This window comes from Sinocyclocheilus grahami, unplaced genomic scaffold, assembly GCF_001515645.1.
Source record: "Sinocyclocheilus grahami isolate Dianchi unplaced genomic scaffold, SAMN03320097.WGS_v1.1 scaffold286.1, whole genome shotgun sequence".
NCBI classification, from domain to species: domain Eukaryota; kingdom Metazoa; phylum Chordata; class Actinopteri; order Cypriniformes; family Cyprinidae; genus Sinocyclocheilus; species Sinocyclocheilus grahami.
In genome coordinates, this window is record NW_015505465.1 from 1,110,107 (window position 1) to 1,118,622 (window position 8,516).

An 8,516-nucleotide genomic window follows, 5' to 3' on the forward strand; every position below is an offset into this window, starting at 1 on the left:
AAGCCATATGCAATTAGTTGTTGTGCAAACTGCAGACAATTGTACTTACTGTTTGCACACATGTGCCAAAGCATTTGCAATTTGCTCAAATCACTAAGAAATTCCAATCTGATGTGAACAAGAAGCTAATTGTTCAGAGATCTGAACTTATTGTTTCGGGAAAAAAAGTTTAATTCGAGAATTGAGCCAAAGCAATTGAGAAAAACTGTAATGAATGTCGTTTGAAGCAAAAAGCTGTGTGTTTGTAATAAATCTATCAAGACATTTTTGAACTTCAAACCCTTATATCACAGCTAAAATATAAATCCCCTATCCATAATATTGCTTTCTCCAGTAAAAAATAATTTCCTCTGAATAAGAAGAGAAATGTTCAAAGATCAAGCACTGGTTACAACTGAAAACAGCCCAAAACAGTTCTAAACGAATACAAGGATTTTGATGTGAGAGGAAAACAGGAGATGGACTTTTTCACTGGAGGAAGCATATTTACGGATTATAGACTTGTATTTTGGCCAGAAACTATGGTTTTAATTTAAAATGCCTTAATAATGGACTTATTTCTTACATGCCTCATTCTGGCAGCACCCACCATTCATTGCAATGGATCCATTGATGAGTTGCTAAATTTCTCCACTATTCCGATGAAAAACAGACTAATCTACATCTTGGATGGCCTGAGGGTGTTTTCATTTACTATTCCTTTAATTCCAGCCTTCAATCATAATGGAAACTAAAGGTACTGCTTGAACCACATGATGACCTTTGCCCTCCCCTCTGTGGTCTTGCTTCACTTGAGGAATTGCTCTGGGGCAAGTCTGCCTGATTGGTAGCCAGCCCATCTGGAAACTGCCATAAATCTATTGAGGAATCAAATTAACACTTACAGAGTAAAACGATTAGGAATGCATTAAAGAAAAATCTCATCAACCAATATCTAAATACACAGGCCTGCTCTTAAAACAGTATTCACGGCTAGATTAAAATATGCATATAGAAATAGTTCAGTTACTCAAATGCATTGCCTAGGAAAGTAACTGCAAGATTTCTAATATTGACATATTTCCTATTTGGTCTTTCTACATGCGAATATCAATTAATCTTGTTAACACTGTTTTTTTTCCCTTCAAACAATGAGGTGGATCTCTTAATCCTCATACCCATTATAACCCCTCATTTAAGTACATATACTAACTCTAAGGGAAGTTCTACCCAACTTCATATTAGGTGCTCCCAATTTATGCTTCCTTGTTTCATTGTCTACAATATGCACTTTCATTGACAGGAAAGGCTTCAGCGTCTACTGTCTTCCTGTTCTTGAGGAAGGTTTTGTGATTACACACTGAGTCAGCGACTGCAGTACTGATTGACTCCACAGATGTGCAATCTATGAATCATGTGAGCTTTAAAAATGTGCAGTGCTGCTGCAAAGTGCACTTACTGCCAAACTTGCACTGCATTCAATGCGGAATAGTAGTACATTTTAAAAATAATTTTCCTTAATCAGCCGATTTCTTTGTCTTGTGTTCCAGTACAATTATCTAAACAACTAATTTCTCAATGATGTTTTTTTATCTTCTAATGTAATTTTGCTTCTCAGGTAAAGGTTGTTTCAATATTAATTCAGTAAAACTACAAAATACTGATTTAATCTGATTATTATTTTTATTTTATTTTATTGTTATTTTATTTATTTATTTTAATTTTTTCCATAAAAGCACAATGACACATTGCAAAAATAAATTATTAAATAAACAACGATTTCACTTGAAAAGCAACACTGCTTAAGAGATAAAGACATTTGTGCAGTGCATTTACTTAGTTGTACGCACACCCATCATACAATTAAGCGTCTTTAATCTGTGGTTTTACCAGCATGGCCTCCTGAACATGATTTTCCTCTTACCTCAATAGATGATTTGATTGTTTTCATTTGTGCATTATGCTCCAGATACATTACTCCCAGTGGAAAATGAGGCACATGCTGAAATCATGGTGATTAGCGTGATATTTCCCAGGGTGTTTGCATTGCAGATAGAAATCTTCAAGGAAATGTCTGAGAAGCTATGATGACAGAAACACTATTATGAGGAATTCAAAATGGTTAATCATGGGGAAGTTAGCTAATGCTGCAGTCCCAGGCCCTAACTATTTTTTTAGAGTGTAGTGTGTCTTTTTCTGGATGCTTAACAACAGTTGCTTTATGCCATGCTGTTTCATAGGACATGCTATCCACATTGTAAAATTAAACAGTGACATTGTTTGGATTTGTAAATAGTAACAGCAATGATGTTAAAACGATAGATTCAACTTTTTAAGTGCAAATCATATATTTCTTTTTGTTGTGTCTATACGGGAAATACGGGACTACATACACATATTTTATTGTGCATATAAAGAAAACCATTGCTATTGCAGAAGTGTTGTTCATATGCATTTGCCAGCTCTACTGTGTGTTGCATTACAAGAAATTATGGCTACTTTAGGGATCCTATAAAACACACTGATGTAGACATTTAACAAGCTCAGACAATATTTTCTCAAGAATTAAACAAAAAAAACATTCAGGGTATTAAACGACATCATCTGCTCCTATTATTGGGTTTATATCAGCTCCACGAAACTGACTAGATGGTTTTGCTATCTGACCTCCTGGGCTGTTCTGGACTGCTCTGGTGTTGGAGTCATTAAACTGATGGTTTTTTGACTCACGTTTACTGTGCTTGGGAATAAACCAAGCTCTATTTTTGTAAAATAGATGTCTAGTCTACTTGCTTGTCGAACCAACAGCTACTCTGTACTGATTCCAGTAGGTTACTCTCATGCACTTGACCACGGTTTAAAGACAGAAAGAAACTCTCATGGAGCCAGACCATGTGTAAAACTCCTCACAATGTCTTTAAAGCTATTTATAGTATTTTATAGTAATGCAACAATGCATTTTATTAACAATAATAAAAGCATCCTGTAAGGAATAACATTCACTATAGCCTTTTAAGTGAATCACTTTCCTTCTAAACAGCAAGTTTATGCAATGCTATACAGGGTTATAAAATACTGGACAGCTTTTATTTTATTTCACGATGTATCAGAACATCAGTTTCAAGGCTGTCATTAACACCAGTAATTAGATATGCTGTAACTCCAAGCAACACAGTGTACCTCAAGTTAACGATATCCAGATATCAAACATTCATTCTTGGCCCAGATAAGAATGAATTGGCGGATCTTGAAATCATCATTTCTGAAAAGCCGACATGCTTTTTTTTAGACTTCCAACAATGCCAAATTCTTCCACCCTCAACGGACGTCTAGGAGCCCAGATCGTCTGCAAATCAAAGTATAACAGTCAAGTCTTGAATTTATGCTAATTGAAAACAGCTCAAATGACTTAAATGGCTATGCAACATATATTTCCATTAGGCTCCATCTTAAAAAATTTGTTGTTTGGTCTAGTGCTGATTGAAGGTGCTCACTTGTAGAGTTACTATTTAACATGATGATTTTGGAATAAATCTGTATAAACAATTTGAATGGAGTATCATACGAAGTTTAGGACATGACTCAGAGCTGTTTGTTTGGTGAGACGCCTAATAAGAAAGAGATGGATGACTGCTTTGAGATCTAACATGCACAGTTGGCATAGAGATGGATGACAAACCACGTGGTGGTTTTGGCCTGCCATGGGAGATGTGTGGGTGAACACCAGACAGAAGTCTGTCCAGCTGTTTTGAGTGACCCAGTTAGTGAGTGACAGGCTGAAGAAGAGTCTATTGTCTTTTATGTATGTATCTGTGATGAGTTTGAAAAGCATGCATTTACCAATGAAGGCTTGTGGTGAGTAGGCTGGTGGCCCATGATGAGGAAAGTCCACAGCATCACGTCTCCTCCTGCCTTCTCTCTTTCTCTCACACTGTAAGAAAAAATCTGTAGAAAAACAGAAAAAAAGGTGCTGGTAAGTTTCTGCCAGGTCATGAAGTTTATGGACAATAACCCTAAAAAAACAATGCAATGCATAACTCAAAATGCAGTTAAAGGGGTCATATGATGCTGCTAAAAAGAACATTATTTTGTGTATTTGGTGTAATGAAATGTGTTTATGCGGTTTAAGGTTCAAAAAACACATTATTTTCCACATACTGTACATTATTGTTTCTCCTCTATGCCCCGCCTTTCTGAAACGCGTTGATTTTTACAAAGCTCATCGGTCTGAAAAAGCGAGGTGTGCTGTGATTGGCCAGCTATCCAGTGATTGGCCGAATACCTCAAGCGTGAGACGGAAATGTTACGCTCCTCACCATATTGTGATGATGCCCTGTCAGGCCGGAGCGATGATTCAAAAACATGAAAACCCATTATAAACATTGCATTCGTTGCATCCAGTGGGGACATAATTATGGATTATAATGACTTGTACTGTCTTTTTACGCGTTGTGTTGCATCGCGCCACGTAAACATAAAACCATGTCTACATTTGTGATCGGAGAAATGACAAACAACAAGTGCTACTCTACACTGCCCAAAAAACTTGCTTTAAATATATAAAATATAAAAACTCTTTAGAATATTTGGGTTGAACTGTTCTGGAACAGTGTTGTAAATACAACTTAACCACTGATTTCTAGTCGTGTCCTCTTTTGGAAGACCAAACAAAGTAGTTTCGCTTTCACAACGAAACACACAGCATCTTTACGACATGGTGGCGGCAACAACAAATCTACAGCGAGAATAAAATTTACGCCTTCTTTCTTTGCGTGAACATTTGGGCGGCGTTATGTAAATCTTCCCACATAGTGATGTAGATATGGGGGGTATGTTAGAACGAGCCGTTTTAGGTAGGTGTGGCTGACTCTTAACTTTTATAAAGAATATCTCTTTGGATTTGAGACTTTAGTCTTTGCAACTTTACAGATCTTCTTTATGCACCAAGAGCTTTTAACACTCCAAAGAGAAAGGAAAAATTTTAATCGCATCATATGACCCCTTTAAAGCACCACCTCTATTCCCTTAATTGTAATGGTTATTTCTGATTTAACAGTTGAGCTGCTTGTGATGCAGCTGTACAGAAGAGGTCTGTTATATGTAAACCTATGTCATGCACATACAGTGAGCGAAAAGAATAATGCTGTCCATGCTTGCTTTTGCCCTGGAATGACAATGACCTGCCTTCCTCTGGACTGGCTATTAGGGAAAGACCCCCCCCCCCCCCCCCCCCACACACACACAGTTTCACTCTCTTCACTATTTCTCCTTGATTTCTCCCTACTTCCCTCTCTCCCTCTTCAGGAACAGAGGCATGCTTCAGGCCGGGTCTGGGAGAAGAACAGACAGGGATAGGCCTTTGAAAGAACAGTATTGTGAGGTCACATTCTTCCCAAATGCGAGCGGGAGCCAAGTCAGTAGCTGTCGGAATTACCCCATGAATCATACCCATTGTGATGCCTACTCCAAGATGAGAACATGGAAAGGAATTAGGTACGGCTAGTCGTGTCAGTCCTCCAACATGGACATGTGTCCACAGCGACAGGGTGATGTTCATGTGACCGTCAATCAGAAGAATTCCTCCGCTGCCATATGTTGTTACTTAAGGGCGTGCTGCTGCAGCCAAGTGGAGTGTGCTTTTCCATACACACCCGTCTTCCTGTCTGTGCACTTCCTCCCCTTGCCGTTACCCAGAGATCTTTGTGGTGGGTCCTGGAGTTCAGGCAATATCGACCGTCAATCAGAAGAATTCCTCCGCTGCCATATGTTGTTACTTAAGGGCGTGCTGCTGCAGCCAAGTGGAGTGTGCTTTTCCATACACGCCCGTCTTCCTGTCTGTGCACTTCCTCCCCTTGCCGTTACCCAGAGATCTTTGTGGTGGGTCCTGGAGTTCAGGCAATATTAGGTTGCACCTCTTAAAACATGTCAGCTTTGTGGTGAAAATTAAAGAATGGAAAAAATTATGAAACGTAATGTTTTATTGATCCTTTTCTTCAAGTTTCAACTGTTAAACACAGAGAGCGAGAGAGACATGGAAATGGAAAGACAGTTTCGGAGGAGGCGTGCGAGCGAGGCCATCGCCACTCACAAAGGGTGGTTTTTCGACAACTTGGATTTATTAAGCATGGCGAATTTGCATGGAAATTGTTTTACCTCCAGTGTCTGACTCACTGTTTGGTCTCAACGGCGGCACTTTGATTTAAAGGAGTGAATGCTGAGCTGGAAGTTTTCAGGGTTTTACAGTCAGACCTTTGTTTTTGCTCCTCTCCTGTTTTCACTTTCGCAAGTTCGTGTTCTGATGAGGAAAAATGTATTTTTACGAAGACCTCCAGTGGAAACATTAAAACACATGTTGAATATTAGATACACAGATACCTTGTTAGGAGGCCCTAGATTGCAGAGCGAAGCCGTACCCCCTTTGAGCCGCTGTATCTTCACGGCAGGCCTGGAGAGAGAGAGATGCGAGCGAGATATGACAAATGAACTGTGTTCTGCAAGTTGAAAGAGAAATGTGTTTGTCATTTTAGTTATGGAGGATGAAAGAGGGAGAAATCAACAATGAGGCAGTGTAATCTAAACCACTTTACAATGGAAAGAGGCACGGTCTCTCCCAGGATATGGGAGGGGAGAATGAGGTTAAGGAATAATCGACTGGACCATTCAGATTTGAAGACATATGAGCTGTATGTCCACAAAGAGCTCCGTCCTCAAGGAATCTGATGATGGATGAGCACAGTGCCAAAAAAAACATTCTGAATGAAGAAATAGTGCTCTGAACAGGAAAACACACTGGCAGGAAATTTCATGTCATCATTCTCCACAGACCCCAAAAACACAAGAGAAGGAAGAGACAGGGTGGAAGGAAAAAGAGAAGTTAGGGATTCTCTGAACTGCTGTCTGTCAGCAGTCGAGGAAAGGACGTGGTCTATATGTGCGAGTCATTGGTGGATCCTGTGCACCATGCCTCATGTGGTCCTCCCTATCTCACTTGGAGAAAATGTACCACAAGGGTGCATTACAACACGTAGGCTGCACAGCTTACAGGGTGAAGACAGGTGGAGATACAGGATATCAAAAAAGGCAAAATTATTATTAGATACTAAAAGTGAAGACTAAAGGCCTTTGCACACTGAGTCTGAAATTTTCGCACGTTGAAAAATAAATACGACCTCACGCTGTGTCATCACGTTTACACGCTTCCTCTGAAACTTTCATCCGTCATAATAAAAATTCGGATCGGGTTCGATTTTCTGCATTTTTCGCATCCGTAGCAAGCATTTTGAGAGATGTTTTGACAATTCAGAGCCACCATACAAGCGAACGCCAAAATCCAGAATGGCGATTGCCAAATTCATCCACTTCGTCTCGCAACACAAAGCACCGTAAAGATCCTTGCACACTGAGTTCACAGAAATTGGTGGTCTTCTTTTTAACATGTGGCTCTAGTATCGCTAGCAAAGCATCAAACTGAGCCACTGACATCCTGAAGTAGACTTTGAATCGCCCGTGATTGGATGGACCCAATATTTCCTTTCTTTTTCTCTTTTTAAGAAGAGAGAGGACAACAAAACCATCCTCAATGCTTGAAGACTCCATTTAGTACTGTTTTGCGAATTTTTTCACAACGGATTAATTAATACGCATCGGACTCAGTGTGCAAGGTTTCTGTGCGTGACAAATTTTTAGGATGACGAATACGAAAAAACGCATACGCAAAATTTCGGACTCCGTGTGCAAGGACCTTAAGAGATGAAAACTGACATTTGAAAACAATAATAATTAATGCAAAGTAAACAAAAAGGGTATGCAACACTTTGAAAGAAACACTACGCAATTGCGCACAAGCCTATAGACTGAACACATAATAAGCATGTGCATGACACCACCATATTCACAAATTTGTCTTTTTGTAGTTTACACAATAAAGGTGCTTCACGATGCCATAGAAGAACCTTTTTCGTCTAAATGGTTCCATAGAGAACCTTTAACATCTGAAGAACCTTTCTGTTTCACAAAAGGCTCCTTGTGGCGAAAGAAGGTTCTTCAGATTATAAAAAAGGCAAGAAAGAGATGGTTCTTTAAAGCTGCAGTCCGTAACTTTTTTTGGTTGAAAATGATCCGAAATCAATATTTGAGCAAGTACATAACCAGCCTGTCACGAATCCGGTTCATGAACTTCCAATTTCATTGACTCTCGCAGTACACACTGTTGCACATCACTCCGGACTACATATCCCATCATTCATTGCACTGATTGCACTCAGCACTGATTGCACACAGCTGTTTACACTGATTGCACCCAGCTGTTTCATATCACTCCCTCACTATTTAACACTCACTCTGTTCCCTTCCCTCTGTCGATTATTGTCTAGCGATTATCACTCTCCTAGCGATAGCTACTCTACAGAGCCCTAGGTCGTTTTTCCCAGCCTGAGTCTGAGTCTGAGTCTGAGTCTGAGCCTGAGCCTGAGCCTGAGCCTGAGCCTGAGCCTGAGTCTGAGTCTGAGTCTGAGCCTGAGCCTGAGCCTGAGCCTGAG

General features: G+C 39.7%; 1 long non-coding RNA gene across 2 annotated transcripts in view; it reads right to left on the minus strand.

The window, feature by feature from the left end:
- Positions 1-3,082: 3,082 nt before the first annotated feature.
- The window catches only part of LOC107600576 (uncharacterized), a 12,369-nt gene continuing 6,935 nt past the window's right edge, over positions 3,083-8,516 (minus strand). For both annotated transcript variants that reach the window (XR_001610815.1, XR_001610816.1), the window contains 4 exons: positions 6,355-6,424; positions 6,151-6,274; positions 3,820-3,924; positions 3,083-3,325 (listed from right to left, as the gene is read on the minus strand). This is a non-coding gene — a long non-coding RNA (uncharacterized lncRNA). The remainder of the gene's footprint in view (positions 3,326-3,819; positions 3,925-6,150; positions 6,275-6,354; positions 6,425-8,516) is intronic.